Source organism: Panthera leo, chromosome A1 (genome assembly GCF_018350215.1).
Source record: "Panthera leo isolate Ple1 chromosome A1, P.leo_Ple1_pat1.1, whole genome shotgun sequence".
In the NCBI taxonomy this organism is placed as follows: Eukaryota; Metazoa; Chordata; class Mammalia; order Carnivora; family Felidae; genus Panthera; species Panthera leo.
In genome coordinates, this window is record NC_056679.1 from 188,804,718 (window position 1) to 188,827,366 (window position 22,649).

At 39.6% G+C, this 22,649-nt stretch overlaps 1 protein-coding gene and 1 long non-coding RNA gene across 9 annotated transcripts in view; one reads left to right on the forward strand and one right to left on the reverse strand.

Moving 5' to 3' along the window:
- Positions 1–22,649, forward strand: part of EBF1 (EBF transcription factor 1) — a 389,100-nt gene that overhangs the window by 263,141 nt on the left and 103,310 nt on the right. The window lies entirely within an intron of this gene.
- Positions 68–14,772, reverse strand: LOC122225289. 3 transcript variants are annotated; one of them, XR_006205186.1, is made up of 4 exons: positions 14,623–14,772; positions 14,341–14,505; positions 9,166–9,239; positions 68–242 (listed from the first exon to the last, which is right to left on the reverse strand). It is a non-coding gene; the product is annotated as an uncharacterized LOC122225289 (long non-coding RNA). The 3 variants fall into 3 exon arrangements; XR_006205187.1 differs by lacking the exon at positions 68–242 and adding an exon at positions 6,935–7,248; XR_006205188.1 differs by lacking the exon at positions 9,166–9,239.

A 22,649-nucleotide genomic window follows, 5' to 3' on the forward strand; every position in this document is an offset into this window, starting at 1 on the left:
ATCTATTTGGTTTCTTTCTTCCAACTCCACCACATTTTCTACTCTGTTTCGAATTTCAAATGTTCTATTGAACGTTATTGATACTAAGTATTGAAAGACAGGAAGACATCTTGGAGGCCCAGCCTTTCTTGTTGCACGTCTCTCTACCCTGGAAATGGCTGATGCATCTTTCCTTCAGGTTGAGAGAGACCTGGGTCTCCAGGGAGACCTGGACCACTGCTTTATTTTCGGCTCCCACTTGACTGAAAAATAAAGGAAGGCCAAAGGAAGGTCATAAATATTGTGATACATTTTGGGTTTATAACTGACTTGGTTGTTTAATGAACTCCACCATCTTTACAATCCTGCTGGTGTACCTCTGTAACTTCATATTAAACCTCATTTGGAGACAATGTCCAAAATCTAGGTCAGAGGCATTTTCTGAATTTGAAGCCCAAACTAAATGTCCCTCCTGTGCCTCCTGCATAATCTTCCCCTCATCAGCACATAATAGAGCCTGCTTTCTGTAGGTGGACTTTGTTTAGGTGAAATCACATTTGTCTTGAATTTGTGGCTAATCAGTGGTAGCTTTGAGAGGACTGGAGGAAACCAGATAAAAATTTGAATCAAGGAAAGTGAATACCACTCAAAGGAACCACGGGCTAGATTGAATATACATCTGAATGTTTCTGTACTACACGTATATGTAATGTATTCTTCCTTCTGTCTGCTCATCCTTCCATTGATACATCCATCCACCCATCTGTTCATCCATTTATCCATCTATCCATCCTCCATCCACCCATCCATCTATTCATCATTTATCCATCCATCCATCCAACCATCCATCCAGGAAATAATGATTGAGACTCTACTCAATACCAATCACCATGCTAGAATGTCTCTTATCTTCTTCAAGTTAAACTCTAAACCCATTTCTCTACTTCACTTTCTAGTTTGCTACGTCAGCAGGATTCTTTTAAAAACACTACTGCACAAATTACCACCTGATTGTCTGATTTTTCCAAGGGCTGTGAGCTGTCCATGATATAATTCATAAGGTAGAAAACCCCCTTCCCTGCCAGCATTCTAATTTAATAAAAATACCACTATCATTATTTTTGCCTGTTTTATTTCCTGCACTTAAGGAATATACAAACTACTTTTTATTAATTAGCCAGATGTAACACTCTTAGAAGGGATTCTTCACCAGTTTTACAGTCTTTTTAAAGTAAACCATCATCTTTCAAAAGCCGCTTCTTTATGGTTTCATTAGTGCTGAGATGGATGGATATTACTTTTTTACAGAAGGCCATTTGAAATACCTGCTCATGATTACATTCCTAGTTCCATTCCTGTACTTGAAATTATTCTGATCCTCACTTTATAGTAATATTGCCTTTTTAATACCCTTGGAGTCACTTAAGGCATTGTATTACTAGAAGTGTTTAGAGGAAAGGAAGAGAAAAAACTAGGTATATACTCACTGGGCACAATTTGGAGAGCAGTGGCTTAAAAACTGAAGTCTTGTTTTTGACTGTGGCTGGTTAGTTACAATGGTTACTGCCCTGTCCAAGGACAGACTTGACTATCACTTTGAAATCTACCAGTCATGGGTTCATAGTTTCAAAATGTGCTCCAAGTGCAGACTACACCCAGCTCCCATTCCTGGCCTTGGGAAGTCAGTGACAGACCACATGACACCATGCAAATTGCAAATCATCCCTCTACTTGGTGGGGGGTGGGGGGGGCAGGGAACACAAACCAACAGAAACAACCTGCTAGGAAAGACACTTCTAGAACATGGAGGTCAGGAACATTATTTTGTATTGTGATGTGGAGGAAAGACGACGTAAATTCAATTTTTAGTTTCACCTCGGACCTTTACGTGACCTTGGACAAGTCACCTTACTTTTGGGGATCCTTAGTTTTCTTCTTGGTAAAATGAAGGTGATGATCTGTAGGGGTAAAAAACTGTGTGCCTTGAGTGGGGGCAGGTCAGGTACATAGGGGAAGTGGGCTGGGTGGAGACTGCAGAAGAAGGGCAAGTGTATGCTCTATTGTCCCACAGAGAGTTGTGGCCAAGGGGACTGAAGGCCCAGTGGGGCCAGATGTTCTAGTGTGGCAAGAACAAAAACTCCTGATTTTTAATTGTTGGTAACTAATTATAAAATTTTTAAACCTAGAAGGGAAGAAGGGGGAAATGCCACTTAGGAGGAATAGAGCCATAGACTAACAGTTTGAGATCTCTAGATCAAAATGTCTCTAGGCTTCATCCCAGCTCAAATATCCTTGCTTCTACGTATACATATTAATATTTCAATTGGAATATCATATTATTCTAAGTTTTAAAGGCAATATTTTATTCTTCGGCTCCAATTTACCAGTCTACGAGTGGCCGTGTGATTATTAACATATTGTTCATGAAAGTGATGACATTTCACTTGTTCATAAATGGTTAACCAACAGTGGGGATGTGGCCATGTCCTGTCTTCTTCAGCTAGGGGGCCTAGCTCTCACCAAAGCCTTACATTATTTCTCTCCAGAAGAATAAAAGGGTAGGCACCTTGAAATTCTTTGTAATGACAATAACATGGAAATCTGCTTCTCTGCAGAATGAATCAACCAACCACACATAACCACCCACTCATTTAGACACTTCAAAGTGATACATAAATATCTACTCAGCAAAGGATGACTATTGGGCTCTTTCATTGGGGATGTGTGGGAGTGGACCTAAATGCTAATGCATGTTGATTTGGGGGTATGGTAATACTTTATCTTACCATTGAAAAATCCTGTTTGAAACTGTCCTGTTTAAAACTTCCAGAACCAAACCCCTACTCCTTGGCTGCTCCAATCCTTCCTTCATCCCCACCTCAGACAGCCTCTGCACAGTGAGACTGCTGGCTATTTTCACCTTTTAGATGACCTGTAGGAGCCTTCATTTTTCCTCATTCTGGGCTTTTTACCATCTCATTTACAGGTAGCCTGAATTATTTTGAGCAACTCTGCACATCTCTATTTATATCCTGCTTGTCAGACAGTTGGAGGAAAGTTCCCTTTTGTAGCTCATGTTTCTGCATATAAGTAGAAATAGAGACCATGCTTTACATTCATGCAGTCCTCCCTGTGTGACCCATGGACTTCCAAACCTCCCTGCTCAAATAACTGCCCCTGGATTTCAAGTAGGAGAGTTCACAAAGGCAAATTTATTTCACAGAATCTTTCATGGTCCAAAGAGAGTGAATCCTGGCACGCTGTAGCTCATGGTAATTGCTCTCCCTCATTTTTTTCTTCATTCATAAATACTGAGATTTTCTTTGGCTGAATATTTATGGGAGAGTTTAGACTAGTGAGTTTTCGTCTTTAAGCAGTAGCTTTATGGAAGATATATGCTGTGGAGAGAGGTAGCTTCAGAAGGTGGCTACTCTCAGGGCTTCAATTTTTGAAAAAGCATAGACTTGGGGCCAAAGATGAAGAATTCTTGCCACCCATGGTAATGTACAACCCTAGCTTATGTGTCTGCCCTGTCTTCCCTTCATTTGGGCAAATTCCTGGGGACTGTATGCTGGGGATCTTTAAAGGCTTAGGGAGTGTTGATACTGTCATTATTGTTCTCTTGAGTTTCAGGTTGTGTTTACTTGAATTTAAGGCCAATTGTGGCATCAGTTTCTCTATTCTTTCCCCCTATGGCAAAATGCGGTGCCCTCACAAAGCTATAGTGCAGGGACCCTGTCAGCTTGCATGCGCTAACACTTTATTATCTAATGATCTAATATGCAACAAGGCAAAGTGCTGGTGCTCATCATTCTGACACAGAATGCCGGGAGAAGTGACTAAATTACTTTATGTACCATTAGCGCTAGCAGCTATGGTGAACTCACCGGCAGCATTTATGCAAATGCCTGTGAATACACTCTAGTGGCTTTGTCAGAAAGCCTTCTGACAAGCAGTTTAAATGCTCATTTTTTTTAGGGGACATTTTTTTTTTTTTTGGCGTGCATGTGTTTTTATCCCTTCCTCGCTTCTCTTTGCCTCTATTCTCTCCCCTTTTTGTATGGTTGGAGGACATGCCTTCTCTGTGATCACTGGGAAATCTGAGCAGGTCAGAGAGCTCAGCTGATCATCAGTAGGCACCCTTTCTGGTTTTAAGGCCCCAACTGGTGTTTTGCATAGTTAGGTTTTTTTTTTTTTTTTAAATCGGTATGAATTTGTATAGTTATCATATGTATTTGAAAAATCAGTAAACCTATTAATCAAGAGTTTTTAGAAGGTGAACACTTTAATGTTAATGAGTTCTAACCTCAGATCCTACTTAGTTTCTTGGCTCAAATATAGATGATTTTAAATACCCATGCTTTTTAAAATTGCAAAACAGTTGAAATTTAGTTTTTGTAGGCATGAGATACAAATGAATTAAATTTCCCTTTAAAGTAATTCTACAGATAAAGACATGAAGTATAAATGTGCCAGCATCCCAGCATAAAACAAACCTAAACAAAAGTAGGGTTTGGTCAAACTAAAAACACTTTATAGAAGAGAGAGTGGTAATAGAATCACTGGGCCCATCTCTTTGCTGTAATTACAGCGTTAGAGAAGTAGAATCAGATTTTCCCCACCACCAGTTAGTTCTGACCTCTCCATTGTAGTTTCCCTTTCCAGCTGTCCCTGACAATATGGTGTTATTCTTGCTCTTTAGCATTTGACCTTCTTTAATCCTTTTGCTCCAGACAGAAGCAGTTTTTGCTTCTGTTGGTTGCCCCTGGGTATCCAACCCCATTGACTCCCTGTGCCCAGCTGCACTTAAATTTGTTGTTTTATGGACATGTGGAGAAAGATGATTCAGGCTTGGGAAGATTACTCCAAATTGAGAGACAGCATGGAGCTTCCAACAGAAAGGAGAGGCCCCCTCTTCTCCCTTCTGTGTAATGAGGCCCTAAGAAGTGGCTAGTAAATATCAGCCAGATCTAACAGAGGGAGGATCGGGCTGTCTGAGAGAAGAGCTGGATTCCGGACCTGACTCTGTCATGAACTAGCTGTATGACTCTGGGTAGGTACTTTGCTTCTGTGGCCTCAGTTTGGTATGCATTCAGTGAGAGCTGGGTTGGGTCATCTCTAGACCTTTTAGCATGCACAATTTTTGGTGCTCTGAACTGAAACTGTTGACACATGCCTCTCCTTGTCTGGAGGTGCCTTTGGAGAAACAGGACCTCAGGAGAACAAAGAAATCCACTGGATGTTTCCGGTATAGCACTTTCTTTGGATCTCCAGCCAAGGAATGAGGTCTCAGCTTACTGCGACTTCAAATCATTCCTTCTCCATTCATTCATTCTAAGCATCCAGTACGTGACAGACACCATGCTGAGATACAGTAGCACAAGGCAGATACAGGCCCTGTCTCCACAGAATTTCTAATGTAAATAGAGAAGAAAGATATTTAAAACAATTTACAACCAGCCCATGAGAGTTATGCATAAAAAGGGGGACCATAACAGGAGTGGGGGGGGGAATTGAGGTGTCAGGGAAGCTTCTTTGAGAATATCACATTTTTGCCGAAACCTAAGAAAGAGCTGAGTAAGTTTTCACGAGGTAAAAGGGACAGAAACAAATTTCCAGGAAGAGGGGACAGCATGTACACAGGCTATTTTGCTTAGGTGAGTTCAGGGAACCTAGAGGAGACTGGAATAATTCCTGTTGCTCCCTGTCACTGGGAGGATGGCAGGAGATGAGGCCGTGGTGGCTGCTGAGGGCCAGATTATGCAGGCCCACATGAGACACTCAGGCCGTGGTTGTTGGCAATTGTGAAATGGTGTGGGGGGCCAAGTAGGGCTTTGATGAACTCATTTTCAATTACATGGACTCCTAGTGTGTCATGAAAGCCCAGGGCAAGATCACTCTGAGTTGCTTATAACTTTGCTCTTCCCTGCCGGCCCTTGGAAGCTCACCAGGGAGTTGGCTGTGCCTGGGAGCCGTCCCCCTGATCACTCCTCATTTTATCAATAGTGCAAGTGTTCAAAATAGGAAGAAAGTCAAACATTTTGAGAGTTCTTTTTCCAGATGGTTTTGGCTTATCGATTTGCTTTTTGCATAAGTAGCTTAGAAAGAATTTACCTATTGACTACTGTTGAACTTACAGAGACTTTTTTAAGGCCTTCAGAATGGAGGGCTGCTGTGTTACTTGGCTATGAAATGTATATTATTTGTCTAACCCCAACAAACTAAAATTGAATGAGTGAAAATAAACTAAACAATGAAGAGAAGGCATACTATCCCAAATTTCTCTCTTCCTCTCCCACTGTGGTCAATGGGTGAGTGACAGCTCATGCCAAGTGAAGGGCCACTGACGTATAAAAGGTCATCCAGTGCATCCTGTCATTTTCCGGATAAGGAAACTGAGACCTAGCAAGGGGATGTAATCTTCTCACATTCACATAGATAGTTTCTGTCAAAATCTATTTGGTGCTCTTTAGCCACAGTATGCTGGCAGGCAAGTGTGAAGTCAGGGGGCGCACAGCTTTATAGTCATTGGGTTACACAAGACATTGGAGGACTTGGAGTTTACTCCTGATGCCTTTACAGTTCAGGTTGCTATCAGCTTGCAGGGGTCTCTCTGGGATTCCAAAGATCATGAAAGATACATCTCTCTAGCTTCCTGACAGAAATGCACTTTCAAAACATGAGGGCCAGGTATGAAAGATGCAGACAGAGCTTTACACTTAGACAGTGGCCCTTCATATGACTGGTTTTGGTGAAGAACTCCAGTCAGGCCCACTGAGGGAAAAGCATTTTGGTGAAGGGTCCAGGTTACTGTAGATAAATATTTATGTCATGCTTTGTTACTTAGAGTGGCACATTACATCTTATCAATTGATTTTCCTACTTGAAAAAGAAAGATGAATGGACAAACATTAGGGCTAAGAATATCCAGATGTGTCATAGAATAGAGCTCATAGGCCCCAGATTTTCAAGCATCAAATCAGGCCTTTTTCTTTGAGCAGTGGGGAAGTAGCCTTTTGTCCTCCCTCGCAATAAAAAATTATGTGGCAAGAAGTCAAGATAATGAATGAAGATGTTAAGTGGAGACTGGTTTTTCAGTGTATATCCAGAGTAATCCATAAAGTGGGTAACACCAGAAATCCTAACGTTGGGGACTTGATAGCCAGCAGTCTCGGGGTCAGGCAGATGAAAGAGTCTTCAGGAGCCGCAGGTCACTGCCAAGCAGGTGATCTGTGTTATTCTTAGTTGAATCTGACACTACCCATGGCACTAATGGGAAAGGAGAAATAATGCTGAGACTTTGCTCCCCTGCTTAGTGGTGACCAGGCCAAGTGGCAATGTGTATTATTATTATCATTGCTGTTGTTATTTGCTATTATCAGCTAACACTTATGGAACATTTACTCTGTGCCAGTACTGTGGTAATTATTTGACTTATCAAGTCCTCCAACAAATCTGAAGAACTATAACAATTACTATTCTCATTTTATAGATGAGAAAACTAGGGTTTAGAGAGGGTCAGTAACTTACCCAATGCCACAAAACTAATTAGAATCAGACCTGAGACTTGACCCCTGGTCTGCCTAACCACATAGCCTCTGCATAATAATAGTACTAAGAATAATGACAGTAACCCTCAGTGAGTCCTTACAGTGCCAGGCACATAGTAAGAGGCACCCCTCGTAAAGATGAGGAAACTGAGATTAAAGAGAGGCTAAGTTATTTGCCCAGAGTTGCACAGCATATAAGTAGTATATCTAGAGTTCAAACCCAGAAAGCCTGACTCTGGAGTCTGTACTTTCAACTACTTGCTCTGTATATAATGCTAAAATTCTTTCCATCTCTTATTCCACTGTTCTTTTTCTCAGTACAAGGAAGGCAATTATGCTGGTATCTTAAATAGACCTTTCAAAAGTTAACTCAGAGAATATCTTCTTCTTTTTCTTAATGGCATACTGTGTATGTTTACCTTATAGCTTATTTTCCTTCAGTAATAACCTATTTTTTCCCCATGGCTATTCCACATTCTGCTAGTCAAATAAAAAAAAATGCTGATTTTGTTTGATGACTAGTATGTTTTCTATGGGGTTGGCAAGATAAGAAGGAGACTGGTAATATTTTATTTATTTGTAAGGATGTTCTAACTCATCTCTGTAGAAATCATTTGTTGACCATATGGGCTCCCTGGCATGTATACAAGGCAGAGAAAAAGGAGACCAGAGGAATACTGTGAGACTGTGAATTAAAAGGCTGTTGGGATACTAACAGCCTCCTTGTTAGGGGACTGAAGGGCTGCTAAACCTCATGCAGCAAATCACATGCGAACATGATATAGATTTGGGGAGGCTGTTTTCTTATATGAATTTCTTGACAAACCTATCAACTTTGGGAGACGTCCGGTATTTGGTATTTTGAATGACCTAATAAATGAGTGAGCCACATCTAACTTATTTTAATAAGCCCGGAGTATAGGGAAGAGCATGGTGGGAGGCAGGGAGTGGTGCTTGCTGCTTATATGTTGGACCGAAATGACAGAACTTTTGTAAACCTAATTGTTTTATCTTATGTTTGGATACAAAATCATCATAATTCCAGTTGTGCTTATTTGCATGACTGATTATTCCAAAACTAAGGGCCTCTTTCTACTTACTTGTCATAGGACCTTCTCTGACTTGAGAGTATCAGAGGATTCAAGGGATATGAACATGCAAATGAAAGTGTTTGTAATCTGTCATCAATCTTATTAAGATGAGATATTTAGGGTCAGTGGCCAGGAGTGGGTTTGAAACATTTTTGTTTGAACATTTTCAGTTGCGCATTCAGAAACAAAAATAGAGCCTGCCTCTACCTTTCAGCCTTGCTACGTGATCTCAAATATGTATTTTGATTTCTTTGGATCTCAGTTTCCACATCAATTAAAGGGGGAGTTTGGTAGCTTCCTTCAAGTCCCGATGATTTATTATTTGAATCCAGCTATTTCTGTGAGAGGTCTCCTATCTCCTAAGGTGTTACACATACACTTCCCTGGTGAGTGGCCACCAATACCAAGGTGATGGTCATTTTACAGGATAGATCCAAGGCCAACTTCTCTTCACCTTGAGCATTTCTCTAAGAGATCAGCAGTGGGTTCCAGGAGGCCTGGAAAAGCCCAGAGTGTAGCATACACAACCGCTAGGTAGCTCTCACCTGATGACGTTCTTCTCTCTGAATTTCTTCAGCTGAGACGGTAGTGTTGAATCCACTTGATAGTTAGCAGTGAGCTTTTAGATTAGGTTTCCCATGCAGTATGTGAGATGATTTTAGGTGATGGGGAGAAAACATTAAAAAAATTTTTTTTCTAAATAGTTGCAGGTCTATCTTGATGCATAAGCAAGCAAGCAAACAAACAAACAGAAATACAGCACTCCAAAGTTGTGATCTCAGCTATTACTGCTCAGGGCAAGACTGAATTAAAGAAAAAGAAAGTCAATGTAGACAAAAATAGCAGCTAGATCAATTAATTAATATTAAGTAGGTCATAGTGTAAGTGGTATTAGTATGGAGCAAAATCAGGACTGAAGTTTGGGAAACTGTTTTAGAGGGCTTAAACGTTGGGGAAGTAATAATTCTTTCAAGTCATCAGGAAACAGAGTAGGACCCTGGGAAACATAATTTTTTTAAGAATCAAAAAAAAATTTTTTTTAAAGAAAACTTTTTAGTTCAATTTACCATTAGAATAGATTCAATGTCCTTGTAGGATTTTGAAAATCAAAATGTTTCCCAAGCTGTTAACTCTGTTTTTATTTTTAAACAAGTGGTGTCTACATGTCAGAGGGCAGAAATTAGTGTGGAAAGGAGGATTTGAGTCAAGGGAGAGAATCAGCCAGGGTCCACCCAGGCAGCACATTATGATAATATATACGGAACCAGCTGGACACTGAGCAAAGCTGACATTGTGTTGTCAGGGGCAGAATCGCCCATCAATTTCCGAGATAGAATTTGAGTTCAAATGACAGAAAGAGCAGCAACTGTGTTGAAACTGATGCATGGGGGAGGGGCTGGGTAGGCAGGAACCAGCCAGGCCTAAAGACAGGAAGTGCTGGTACCTCCGGAAGGGGGTGGCTCTGTTTTCTCATCTGGCTGCTACCCTTCCTTCTAACCTTAACATCTGTCAGCAAGATCCACCTGGGCCTTTGCATGATTAGAGCCCACTGTAGGGGGAGCTTACTGGTGCTAATTTTAGCCCCCAAGAGCATAGAGTGCCTGCTGCAGGACCGGGGGGCCAGATCAGCTTAGGAAAATTAGGAAAACAGATTCCAAGGAGCTGCTGCTTACCCATTTAGGAAGTTCTATGTTGATGTAGTGGCGATTGTTAATAATGACTGAAAGAGTTTTCAACTTTTAAACTATTCTGTTTTGTTCCTTAATATCTTAACGACCCTGATGATTCTTCTTTTGTTCATTCTCTCCTTCATTCAGGCATTCAGTCATTCATCTATTTAACGTATGTTTACTGACTGACTGCCTATTGTATTAGACATTAGGGATGCAGAGGTGAACAAGACAGGGGCAGCCTTTTGAGGTATATAGTTGTGTGTGAGTGTGTGTGTGTGTGTGTGTGTGTCTATGTTAAGCAAATAATTACAAAAAATAATTAATTTAGAATTACTTAAATTACAATGATAGTACGCACTATAAAAGAGAAATACAAACTGCTAAGAGAGGTTTAAACAAGGGGATTCAGCCAAGTGTGACGAATAGAAGGACACTTAAAATTTAAAACACGAATGAGTAGCATTCTGTCAAGCAAAGAAGAGAGAGCATTTTTGGCAGAGGGGAAGCATGTCCAAAATACCATGTGGGGGCACAATATTAGAAGCTTGGGAGAGGGCTAATAGGGAAGGTGAGTTAGCTCAGAGATCCATTTTTGAAAAAATAAATTTGAAAATTTCTTATAGGTTGGTTTCTCTTTGACTTGGAGATATGGGTCCAATGCATTTTCCTAACGAGTTAACAGGCTACTAGAACTCTTTGCCCAAGTAAATGCTAGATTTTAGACCACTTTTTTGAGTGATGATGATTTTGCTGTCATGATACCAGCCTTTGAGCATTTATTACCTGTCAGGTTCAGTGCTCAGCCCTTTGTATCATCTCTTTTTTAATACTCTTAATCACCATAGGAGGGCACTGCTATTATTCTTCCCATTTAGCAAACAAGGGAAACTGAGGCCATCCTTCAAACATTTGGTTGTGGCCAAACAGAAAAAGAGTTAGGTTTTTGCATCTGTAGCATTTGGACCTCCAAGTAGCTGACATAAGGCGGTCATCACCACTGCTCTTTCCCACTGTTTAGTCAATGCTAATCTCCTCACATTGGACTTCAGAGGTGGAGAGAAATTCTCCTGCTATTTGATCATGTAATATAATTCCTGCTTCAATTGAAGCAAATTCACAACGTTACTCAAAGGCAAATTGAAAAGCCAGATCTGTGCTAAATCCCCAGGGTATGTTAGTTGGCATGTGCAGTGATATATGGGAAGGTGCTTTTCTGGGTTAAGATAAAAAATCCTGGTATCACGTCACGCTATCAGGCACCCCATCTTAATCTCCTTGTGCCAGCCCTGCAACTTGAAATACTCAGTGGACAGAAATGAAACTTTATAGAAATTAGGTGAACATCATCCTTATCAGATGAATATGATGCCATCAGCATGATTTTAGCATCTTCAGAAAAAAGAGATTTACCTGGAGAGGAGCAAGAAAGAGTCTGAGACATGGATCATAGGACTTTTCTGCCAGTCTGCCTTGGGCAAGTTGGCTGGGAGATGACCTAGTAATTAAAGTCCTGCTTAAACGTATGCTGGTCAGTCATAGTAGAGGCACCGACATGGGAAACCAGACGGTAACCAGAGAAGGAAAAGAAAAGTGAAACACAAAAGTAACACTCTGGAGCCCACAGGGTGCAGAAATAGATCTGAATTGGATGAATACTTATCTGACCACTAAGCATGAAAGCGAAACCTAAGTACTAATATATTTTTATCCCAATCTGTGAAATTAATCAATATTTTATATGTGAACATATGCTGCTATGTTGCCGGCTTATGTAATTGACAGTTGCAATCAGTAGGACACCAGTTGTTCAAACCCACATTTTCACCCGTAGTTCTGGGGAGACATGCAGCAGGAGAATGCAGGGAATAGAGGCACAGACAATGTCAGATTTGGGGCTTCTTCTCAAGTTTCTCTCATTGTCTTCGGGGCAAAGTAAGAAAAATTTCAAGAGACAGGCATATGTAACCAATAAAAAATAGCAATAGATTTTGGCTGTTATTTGGAAGAATGGTTAAAATTAATGTGGTTGGTACACATTGAGAAGTTTAATTCTTTATTATTCTTTGTCTTCTTTTTGAGCACAGGTGGGAAGCCAACAGATACTGAACCCCTACTTTGTGCAGAGCCCGAGGCAGATGTTTTTAGGTATATTATGTCTAGGACTGTGGATGAGGGGACTGTGTCCCAGCAGTTCCCAGGTATTTTATCATTTCTTTTTTTTTTTTTTTATGTTTATTCATTTTTTAAGAGACAGAGACAGAGTGTGAATGGGGTAGGGGCAGAGAGAGAGAGAGACACAGAATCTGAAGCAGGCTCCAGGCTCTGAGCTGTCAGCACAGAGCCTGACACGGGCTTGGACTCACAAACTGTGAGATCATGACCTGAGCCAAAGTCAGATGCTCAAATGACTGAGCCACCCAGGCGCCCCAGTATTTTATCATTTCTTAGTGGAGAAGGAAAATAGAGTTTTGGTCATTCTTTGCTAAAATCTTCCGGCTGAATCATCAAACCAGCTGTGCCTTCTAGTAACTGTATGTGCAACAAAAAATAAAGTCAGACATCAGATTCTTCTACCTTTCAACTTTGGCAGAATCCTAGAAACTCTTCTTGATTTGGTTAGCTAAAGCCTGTGGAATTCAATCAATGTTGCTCAAAAGAAAGAAAAAAAAAAGTTGGGGAAAATGTTATTAAGGTACTGTTTTAGGATAACGTATTTAACCAGTAAACTTTTATTATTTTCTTTGTATGTGAAAAATTCTATAATGAACACCATTGAGATGGATAATGTCCAGATTGAAAATGAAACTTAAGGGGACTTGCTCTACATTTAAAAATGTAAGTTCTTAAAGTGCTGCTACAGTTATATCTTATGTCCAAACTCTGACTGTGTGTTTAGCAGCCCAACTTGTAACAATAGAAAAGCTTCTAAGCCTAGAAACTGGAATATTTCCAGTGTTCCTGTGTTTAAATTGGCACCTGTGGTATTATATTAGGATGCCATTTTTTGAACTTGGAAATAGAAGAAGGTAGAGAGAGATTTTACTATAATTCATATGTGGGGCTGAGTCTTAGGGGGAAAATAACTTTGCTTGGAAATAGAGTAGTAATATTCTGTAAAGTTAATAAATATCTACACTCTATCTTGGGAATAGGAATTGCACAACTAAGATTTTATGGGACTTTGGCTGTAGTATTTACATGGTTGAAGTGAATGCTTTAGCCAAACTGAGCAGAAATTTCAGATAAATACCAAAATTGAAAGGTAGTTGGGGTGTTTTAAATATTTGACTTTATCTACCAATGTGGACTCTCAAAGTTTCAAGTTCAAGTGAGTCTCTTAAATTCAGTTACCTCATTTGTAAAGTATAATTTAGAATAACATCTGCCTGCCTGCTACTCAGGGTTGATATTAAGAATAATTGAGATGGGCAAACCCTTTGAAAGCTTAACAATGCTAGTTAATTGTCAGGCATTGGTTAAGTGCAGAATACTATCTATCCAGTTTGTGAGTGAATGAGGTCCCTGCTTGCAAGGGATGTATTGACTGTTAGGTTGATTTGCATACATATATGCCATCCCAGGTTTACATATACAAACATATATACCAGGATAAAAGTTCAAGGAAAAGTGTAGTTAGTGATGAATGAATGGAAAAGACATAAGAAGTTCACTAAACAGTTAGTATTTTGTAGCCTGGGATAGGAAGAAACAGCTTCATGCAGAAGACCAGCCTTTATGAAACAGTACTGTTTGGGTAAAACCTTCCTGAAAAAGAAATGGTGGAATGATGCAAAGCATGTTTGGAAACCGTGAATTTGGAGGGCCTGTCGTGATCATCTTCATTTTCTTTTTCTTTACATTCCTTCTTCTGCAACTCCTCATCTTTTTCATTCTGTCTCACATTTATTTATTGCTTACTCTGTGCAGAGCTCTGTACACGTAGATTAACTTATTTAAACCTCACAACAACCTCATGAGGTGAGTTCTCTTATAACTGTCATCCCCAACTAAAGTGATAGAAACAGAGGCTTGAGAAAAGTGATTTACCCAAGCTGGTAAGTGTTGAAGCTGTAATGTGAGCTGAGGCCTCCTGAATCCAAAGCCATTGGTCCCAACCGCTGCCAAGTCCTGCTTCCAGTTTGGGAGAGATGGAGAATGAGGTTGGAAGGGGAGAATTGGCCAGACTCAGGAGGGTGGACTTGATCCCATAGGCTAAGGAGAAACAACAGAAAGCTTTTGAGCACAGCAGTAACATTTTGAAAGCTGGCATCTGAGGAAGGTTAATCTGGGTTTTGGTATGTAGATGAGATTTAGCACATAATTAATAACCTGATAGTAGAAGTGAATTACAAACAGGCAAGTATGTTTGCTTTTTGCAGTCCAGATTGAACAGCCCAGACCCCAAAGAGTAATTTTTGAGGAAGTTGAGTCAGTCAACATGGAGTTCAAATGGAAGTGGAGTTCCCACTCTACTTTACTCTTCTGTCTGGATACATTTGATGATACACATTCCGGTGCTTGTGACGTCATTGATCATCACCACGGAAACATCTGTGCTATAACAAACACTGGAGTGCAGCGTCACTGAATGTGTCAGGGAGGAGAGGAAACTGGCTCAAAATGATAAGGCTCTCAATAATAAAAATTCAGTCAAATACGTTAGCAGTAGCAGCCTTGGTCGTGTGGAGAAATATAAGCATTACTATTCTGAAAAGCACAGAGCAGGAATTGTGCATTACTAAAGGTTGGGCAAGGTTGATTTTGAGATGCTGCTCACATTCAAAACACCGTTTCTTTAAAAAGTCACTATCTATGCTGTCTTGCATGATGACAATAGAAATCCTTTAGGAGCAGGGAGCTCATCTCTCAAACTGCTTATAGAAAATCTTCTACATAGCAGAGGAAGGCTAGCTGGGGACTTTTATGTTGTTATGGGAGAGGCCTTTAGCAATCAGAAGCAGAATTGGCATTGGCGGTGGTTTGTGTTTATTGTTTGATGAGTCAGTGGCAGTATTAGTTGTGTAGTTGCAGAAATTAATAACTGAAAGGTGATTCTTGGACCTCCAAAAATACAGAATTTATATGCTAGTGGATCAGATCATGGACTGAATCTAGCTCTAAGCCATTTTTAGGTTTGGTTTGCATGGTGCTTTAAGAAACTATGTATTTGTTGTTTTACAATTGAAAATAAAGAGAGTTTACCTAAAAATCCAGATTTGCAAATTCTTTTTATATTCAGAAGAGCTGGTAATGTTGGACCTACATTTTCAAATGGCAGCACTTAGGTCAAACTGAGAAGTTGTGTCCCTTTTGGGTGGGGTATACATTCTACAGTTTAGCCACAAACCCCACCTTTCCTATTGTGTTGTCCCTAGCCCATTTGATTTACTTACCTTTCTGCCTGGTCCTGTGAGCATTTGATTTTGTGGTTGTTGAAGGGGGTAGAGATTAATTATTTCTAGCACAGTTCCTGGTATATGGATGGCACCTCATATGTATGTAACTCTGATTGTTCTTTATCACTTACGGGGTCAGTTATTTAAATTTGATCCTTAGATCAACGCTGTCCAATAGAACTTTCTGTGATGATGGAAATGTTCTATCTCTGTGCTGTCCGATGTGATAGTCACTAGTCACATGTAGCTATTGACCACTTGAAATGTGGTTAGTATGACCAAGAAAATAATTTTCTATTTTTATTGAATTTTAGCTAATTAAAAATTAAGTTTCAATAGTAGCATATGGCTAGTGACTACCATATTGGGCAAAGCAGATTTCAGTAATGACATTGAACATCCTGTCCTTGCTTACAACAAAATGTGGAGAATAGATACTAGGGCTGTGTGTGTGAGTGTTCATTTTACAAGAGATTACTTATAGTGAGCTTCATCACTTAGGATCACCTACCTCCTGAAAGGGAACCCCCCCCCCCCCCTTTATCAGTCGACTACAATTCTTGTCAAAAACATATGCCAAAGACATATGTTTTATAAGATGTTATATGTACATTTGGACCAATATACGTAAGTCATCTTAAGCTCGAATGCAAAGTTTCACTGCTCTCTTCCTCTGGCTGTCCAGTTAAGGGTACTGTGCAAACATAATAACTAGACCTGTGTGTGGAAAAGCCTGAAATTTTTGATGAGCTGCTGGCCCCTGCAATACATGATGGCATAGAGCCAAGATCCAGTGTTACCAAGGGGATTATGGAAAGCTGGTGGATCCCTGCCCTCCTAGACTGCTAGAAGGATCTTACATTCTTAGGACTCAGGCTCCAAAGGTTGTAGTCTCTTGCATTTCCATCACAAATCTACACTGAGCACATCTAACGATCACATTGCCTAACCAGCCACAAAGTAGGATGCTAAAAGATCCTTCTTTTATGCAACTTATTCATTCATTTGCATGCTGTTTGCTTCGCTGAGCCCAGCAGTCACAGCCCTCCCTTTTCCTTTGTCACAGGGTTGGAAACCCCAGAACCATCTATCAGAGCTCTGGCTTATTGGTTACTCACTGACCTCTGTCCTGAGACTTGCCCAGTCAACTTTTCCAGCTGAAAAATAAGTAACTTCACTTCTTCTGGGGATGTATGCACAGGAGGACAAAATAGTCTGTTTCATTCAAGATGAAGCTCTGAATTACAAACCCCATCCCCTAAAAAAGCCTTCTTAAAACATAGAAAACCTAGCGAAAATGATAGAAATGGCTGTTGTAGCTAATTTTATCAAATGATGACTAATACCAATCCTCTTGTAATGGAAAAAAAAAACCCATACATGAATATATTCTGCTTGGATCATTCATCCAGTCGGAAGGATATCTCATCTCTTCTCGTAGTCAGGTTCTGCAGATAGGATACCAAGTCTTCCTTTTCTGTCTTTATGGGCAAACATCAGTGTAAACCCCTATTTTGACAGTGCATTGAATGAGTCCTAGAATTCAATAGGAGGAAAAAGACAAAACCCTTTAACAACAAAGACAAAAGATCCTACATGGTTTTAAATTCCTTCTTGGGAAAATTCTTTGTAAAAATGTTTTCTAGGAGAAGACCAAGCTGATATCAACTGAGACTAACTAATGAAATGTTAAATTATCTGCACACAGATACGTTTTTAATGTTGAGTTTAGTCCGGCTCCCAGACACAAGGAGGCTAAAAATTCATATTCAGATAAGGAAAGGCAAACCTTGGTGAACAGATGGAGCAGAGTTCAGCATAAAGGTTTAATCCTATCAGGCCGATTCCTGTATGGCCATCTGGATAATCCGGCACACGCATTCAAGGCCTGTTAAAAATACGACTCCAGCCAAGATTAACATCACAGATTTTCCACTAGACTTGCTCATATTTGACTTTATGATTTTCCAGACCCAGGAAGATTGCCTACGAATAAGGACTCGAGTATTCCTTGAAGAAGCACTTACATGTTTTTTTTTTTTCTTTTTTTTTAACCTGAAAATTGTTTTCTCTTTTCACAATATTGGCTGTCCAGTTTTGGAAAGTTATTTTCATTTTCCTTTCTTCCCTGGCTTTCATATCTAGAACTTTTCTTACAACAGGATAGTAAGGAGAATTGGGCTAAAAATAATTTTCTGCGTAAAAGTTCTCCTTGTCAGGAAGAAAAGAGTTATTTACTTATTGTATAATCAGAGGCAAGTGAATTTACTATTGTTGAAACAAATATCACAATTGGATTCATGAATAATTCATTTTGAGGATTCTCCCACCTTCTACAATAATTTTTTTTCAATGGTGTGGCTGATGATCCTAGAACAAGAGAGAAAAAGAAAAGAAACAAAAAACAGTGGCAATATTTGCCATTAGTTATTGTGGGATTAATATTTTGTATATTTTAATTTTGGATTTGGGAGATCAAACATGAGGGGGATAACAGCAAATTCTCACCTCCTTGAGTTTATAAAATTTTGAGCTTCCGAAGTGTTAAGAAACAATTTTTGCATATTATGAAACAATGCTATGTTGCTGTCATTGAATCAAAAAGCCTTCAACAAGTCTTTCAAGTGCAATTTAGAAGTTACAGGTACATCAAAATGTCAAGATTTTTCACTGCTAAATTGTTAAATAACCCTGTGTGCTGAACCTACACAGTTATGGATCTCAGGTAGACAAACTCAGGAATCTAAAAGTACTTGCCCTAAAATGTTCAGATTATAATTGTTGCTCTAGGATTTCTGCTCTTCCCTTGCTCAGATCTGTGTCCACTGTTTGTTGAAGAATGTTGCTGATTCAGAATAGAATAAGAAAGATGAAAATTAAACAGAGAGCAGATACAATTTGGACTTACTCTGCCTTTAGCAAATGGCATAGTTTGGAACTTAGCTAAACTGAGATACACCTAGATATTCCCACTAGGTTAACTCTGTGTTAACGTAGATGGACTTTGGATTTACATTTCCATCTACTGACTGTGAGGTTTTTCTTTTCTCCTTTTCTGTGAGAGCCATTAATGTTGTCAAAGTGAAGGACTTTGCCAAAATAAAGCCATTTTGGAATAAAGGATGGAAAACATTTGAAATTCTTGATCTCCTCATTTAATATTTAATAGATTTAATTGCATTGGTATTGAGAAATCTCCATATCATGGGTTTCATTTCTCTTCAAAGTGACACACACACACAGAGAATCTCTTTTGCATATATAATATATTATTCTTTGCCAAGTAATATTTAGATATGCTAGTGGATGGGGCAATAAATGAAGACCAATAACAAAAGAAAATGAAAATCCTAATAAACAATAAAATGCTTAGCTGCATAAAGCAATTACTAAAAAAGAAATAAGGGAAGGCAGAAATAAATCTAGTAATTTAAGAGCTTTATTTATTTGTTTGTATTAAGAGTTATGTTTATTTGTTTGTTAGCTGATTAGTAGGAGTACGTGGTGAGGTTATCATTCTGAAAGTGAAGTTTGCACATGCTGGTGCGAGGGTTCAGGTCAGGCATTATAACTGCTATTGATTGGTTTCCAAGGCATCCAGTTGGAAAGTGGGTAAACCCAGAGTAGATTTGCATCCTGTACATAATGAAAATATAGAGGGTCAGTCTTCCTGCTAGGAGCAAACCATCTGTTTGTCCTCCTTCCTGGCCAGTAGCTGCCAGTTGTCAGGATCCAAGAATGCAGGTATTGGTACTGCTGATCTGGGAGTAGTCAGGAAAGTAATCTTTTCACTTAAAAAACCTAGCAAGAATCATTGTTTTGATTTAACAAGAAGGGTGTATATCTATGCATTGAGCCCAAGTAGAATTCCTTTGTGTCCCTGTCATTTCTGGAAGAGGCCTGCTGTCAAGCACAACTTCACCAAAATCAAGTAGATACAGAGAGAAAGGCCCTCATGAGATTATATGAGGTCACAAGTGTCCCATAGAAATGGGCTGAGCTAGGGGCACCTGGGTGGCTCAGTCAGTTAAGCATCTGACTCTTGATTTCAGCTTGGGTCATGATCCCACAATCATGATAAAAAAAAAAAAAGAGAGAGAGAGAGAAAAGAAGTGGGCTGAGCTCATGGGTTTCACAAGTCTTAAAAATTTGGGACAATAACAGGAAAGTCATGTCCTTATTTCTGAAAAGATCTCCATTAATGTTCATTCCAGGCAAATGAGAGTCTTAAAAAAAATTCCACCTTAGAACTACTGATGCGAGATCCACCTCCTCAGTCAAGTTAGCTGGCTAGGTTAAGCAAGTCGTTGTACTGAAGGTTCCTAGGGAAGTTTTACAGTCAAGTACACAACCTGGAATGATGAGACTGTTGGATATTCTAGTGAGCAAATAAACTCTGGCTTGTGGGGAACTGGTGATAACAATAATTATTATAGCAGCAACTAGCATGTTCTGTGCCTGGCACATAGTAAAACAACAAGACGCAAGCAGACACATCCTGCATTTTGCCACAGGTCTGTGAGCAGAAATTACTGCCTGGAGAGGGTAAGAGCTTTAGAGAGGCTAAGTGACTGCTTCAAGGTCATTCTGAGTGAGAGAGGTGCAATTTGAACAGCTGGAGCTGTTGCCCATTTGCAAATACTGTAATACTCTGAATGTTAAATCAACTTAACATAATTGCATCTTTCTGTCTTTATTCAGGAGCCAGCCAGTAAGGGCTGGTGCCAGCATCTTCACCTCCATTGTAAGCATCAGTTATCTGCTCCGTAGAAATGCTCATTAATAGAGAGTTCTGGCTGACAGAATGCTGAAAAAGGAGAGTTTACATCTTTTCATATATCATACACAATGGAAATGGGAAATCAGCTTGTATCTATTTTAGTGGAATTTTATCTTGAGACTTAGAATGGGACGAGAACATTAATATATTTACACATTTTACCAACTGATGAAGTGTTGTTTTCCCAGCATGTTTAAATACAGGAAGGGACAAAAGAGCCAAACAGTGCATCTTTAATGAGACTTCCATTATAGGACATCGACTGTCACAAAAGCCTCATTTTGGAGATAAGAGATGATAAATCTTGCACCCAGGTCATCTGTACGGATACCCCAAACAAGTGAGGTATTGATCACAGTACAAAGATTTCAGAGGCAAAAGTATGAGCAGCCCCAGGCCCCTGCTGATAGCTGCACACACCACTAATTCACCTCAATGGGCAGGCACCTCTGAGCTCAATTAACCCTTATTCCCAAGGCCACCCATAAACCCTGGGGTAAACATGGCTCTCCTGGCCCTTGCTTTCTATCAATGAAATAGATCATTTCTATTGGAGGCTAAGGTGCAATTCTAACTTATAAACTCACCTTGCTAAAAAAGGGAACTGATGCTTCCAATGTGACTGAGCAGGCACTTGCATCTTGTAACATTGATTCTGGAAATCAGAGAATTTTAAACTGCTGAGGGCATCCGTGATTTCTTCTGTCTTCTGTGGCTCTTGGAAGGAAATATAAATGCTCTGGAGGTAGAGCAGGTGATAGCAAATGTCCCCTGGTGCAGTTGTCTGCACACAGAACATTAGTTGTTAAATATGTACTGGAGGCTGAATGATTTCTTTCCTTCCTTCTTTCTTTTCTTTTTTTTCTCCCCCTCATTCTTCCCTCTCTTTTTCTTCTCACCACGACCATTGTTCAGAAGCAAATTGGAAATCTGGTAATTAGGCCCTGACTCACGGTGTAGTATTAGAGTCCCGAGCCAAAGTTCAACACCCTGAAATGAAATTTAAACCAATTAATCTGTTAGATTTTTATCGCTTGTCCGTGTTTTCTCAGCAATTCCCCCAGCACGTGGCCTTTGATCAAGTCTCATACAAACGCTAAAATGTGTGCCTGCTGCTAGCAAGATGGGAATGACATTAACATGGTACTCATAAAACAATCAGAGCAGAGAAGCCCTCAAACAGGCAGGGCATGGTAATATTTAATAAAAGCACACACATAATCTTCAGAATTAGCATTTTGTGCCTTGCAGTACCTTTGGGAGAAGAGCTTTTATTTGTGGAGTGATCATTATTATAACAAAGAAGAGCTACCTAATAATTTCCACTTTAACTCTGCAATGTGCCACGAGCATTTCAGAGCCATTATGCTAAACTGTGGTGGGGTAATCATGTTATTGTCATAGTTTGAAGGAAAGAAAATCTCCTCTACTTTGGTGGCTGTTGGGGGTGGGGGAAGAGGTAAAAAAAAAAAAAAAAAGGGCAAAGAAAAAAATCAACTTCAACTTTTATTTTTAATGGGATTTAGAACCAGGAATTGGCTTATCATCCTTGTGGTTACCACAGTGAAAATTCACTGGTGAAGAAGAAAGAATCTTTTATTAATTAAATTATTTACTAATTAAATCAAGATTTGGCTGGTAAAAGTGGTTTTGTATTCAATCAAATCCACCCCCTCCCCTATTTTATAATATTTTCATGGAGATAGAATTGTACTGATTATTACATTCCTGGGCTGAATTGAGTTCGTTTATAAATCTTTTCACCTTCAAATTCTACTGAATATATCCACTATGACTATTAAAAATGATCTCTCCTTGTCGTCCCCTCCATGTCTCTTTGGATATCTTGAATGAAAGAAAAACAGGTCCTTGGCTGCTCAGATGTTGTTTGGGCTTCCTCAGAGCAAAGCTTACCCAAAAAGAAGAGAGAAGGAGAGGCTCAGGATCTGTTAGTCAGCACAGCTGGGCTTTTTTTCTTTTTTTTTTTTAAATTTGTATCAATGTGCTCCAAATAGTACCTTTATCTCTTACAGAATTAAGTGTTCTGTTATTCTGTTATTTAATTTTTATTATGATAACATATTACCTTAATGTGTGCTCATTGAAAACATTCAAACCATTTGGCTTTCTATAGAGTAAAATTTAAGTCTCCCTGCCCCCTCAGCCCCACCCCAGCGCCA